The following is a 2,580-nucleotide window of genomic DNA, read 5'->3' as shown; positions in this document are numbered from 1 at the left end:
TGTGTCAGAGAGTGTGCTGTGATCTGTGACAGGGGTCTGGGGGAGCTCGGGGGAGCTGGATGTGTGGGCGGGACATGCGCCGAGGATGGGGGCCTGCCGTTGGCTGGAGGACGGCAGTGTGCCATCTGCTTATTTGATAAGAACTCGTCCGTTTTGAGGGAAAATAAACAGGCGCGCATGTGGCTGCCGTGAGCAACGAGGAAGAGCTGAAGTTGCTGGAGCACAACCCAATGTTTACACCGCAACACACCCTTTCCAATACACACACACACACACACACACACACACACTTATTTATCCATGTATTCACAGCCAGACACACACACACACACACACACACACACACATGCATACTCAAATATACACTTACAAACACACTCACACACATACACACTCACACATATATACTTTCATACACATATGCACATACAAATACACACATACATACATACACATACTACTTTCAGTGCCAGTGAAAGTAAACCTGGGTCTCATATCATGTCTTATACTGTACTGACAACCACAATGTGTGTGTGTGTGTGTCTGTGTGTATGCAAGTGATGTATCTGTGTGTGTTTGTTTATTTGTTGTAAGTGATAGTCAGTGTGCTGGCTGGCTTTGTGATGCTGACTGGTGGTGTGAGTGTGTGTGTGTGTGTGTGTGTGTGTGTTTGTCTGTGTGTGTGTGTGTGTGTGTGGGGGGGGGGGGTGCTGATAGGATCAGAGGAATGGCTTATCGCTCAGAGTGGCCCGGGGCTCTGGATTGGCCTCAGAGCGGGGAGGAAAGTCGTGAGGAGATGTCATTAAGATGTCACGTCATGGCAAGCCCTGCAAACAGCACCCGACCAGGTCGCACAGCGGTCTTCTGTGCCACACACACACACACACACACACACATAAGCACACACACATACACACACACACACACACACACACACACACACATAAGCACTCACACACACACACACACACACAAACATATACACCAATAATACTCACATACTCTCACAGCACAAACAACATAGCCTAGACAAAAACAAAAGAAATACACACACGTATGCCTAAGTACATATTAGACACATACACACACTCTCAGACTCTCACTGTCAGACACATACATTCAAATGACAGAGAGGTGTATCATATATTGCTAAATACACACACATACACAATTGCACAGACTTCTACTGTACCCAGTGAGTAGATGTTGACACAAGCTGGCACACACATACACACACACACACACACACACACTTACATGCACATATACACTCACTTTATTTGCACACTTACACACCTATGGAGAACTTAGTAGAGTGCTCACATTTGGGTTTGTGAAGTGCTTGGCTTGTGCATAAAATAATTTGCTGTGCGTGTGAGCTATTGCTCCCAGGGTGTGTGTGTGTGTGTGCTATTTGTACAGAGTGAGATCATGGTCCATTGCTGACACTGAACATAAAGAAGCATTGAGGAGTACGAAAGCCTAGGCCAGGTCTTAAGGCACACACACACACACACACACACACACCTAGAGGGTTACCTTTACTCCTATACAAAGGAGCATATACACTCTCTTCTCTCTCTCTCTCTCTCTCACACACACACACATGAGGAATGGGTAGGGAGAGTGGAGGAGAGCCAGAGGAGCGCAGGGACTATCGTTTTCCTCGTTAATTATGACCGTCTGGCAGGCCAGAACGCAGGAAGTGAGAGAGGGGGAGGAAAAGAGAGGAGAAGGAGGGAGAGATGGAGAAAGAGGGGGAGACAGGGAGGGGGAGTGTGGAGTGTGGAGTAGGAGAGAGAGAGAGAGGGAGGGAGTGAGAGAGCGAGAGAGGGATTGAGATAGAGCTTTGGCAGCAGGAGAAGGGAGTTTCTGCAGGGGAATGATGATCCCAGGTGCGCCGATGAAAAAATGAAAAAAGAGAGAAAAAGAGAGAGGGAGGGGAGGGCATGTCAAATGTCAGACGTTCCGAACCCTTCGCCCTCCAAAGCACACACTTTCAACTCTCCACGGTGTTCCCTCCGCCAGAAAACACACACACACACACACACACAAGGCCGAGGCACACAGTGTCTGGGCTCACAAGCTCGTTCCTCCATTTTGTTTTTTCAAGCTCCATATTGCAGCATTTCTATGTTCCGCATTATTAAGCATCAAATAAAGAGGATCCCGACTTCCTGTGAACACAAGGAGCATGGCTGTGAGTTCAGCACTAACCAGCCACTTAAGGGATTGAAAGAATATATTCCATTATCATGATGGCCCATTAAGGCCTCATCTACACAAGAACAAAATGTTTTCAAAATTATGTTTTTTCCTTGCGTATTCAGAAAGTTTCTCATCCACATTACAAAAGAGTGTGTTTTAGGGCTTCTGTATTGTGAGGATGAAAGACCAGAACAGAAAGTGTCAGCAACTTCAAAATCCTAGCTGAAATCCACATTACAGAGATGGCTCATGATGTATGGAGGAACTCTTGTCTTTGTACTGTTTGACACACATACCAGTATGCACACCCACTCTCTCTCTCACACACACACACACACAAATACACGTGTGCACACATACTATGTCTTTCTC

Source organism: Alosa pseudoharengus, unplaced genomic scaffold, assembly GCF_046254945.1.
Source record: "Alosa pseudoharengus isolate Yale_2024_CS ecotype anadromous, Long Island Sound unplaced genomic scaffold, YU_APseudo_1.1 YU_APseudo_1.1_scf_18, whole genome shotgun sequence".
NCBI lineage: Eukaryota > Metazoa > Chordata > Actinopteri > Clupeiformes > Clupeidae > Alosa > Alosa pseudoharengus.
The sequence above is the reverse complement of the archived record's forward strand: the minus strand, read 5'-3'. Positions refer to the sequence as shown.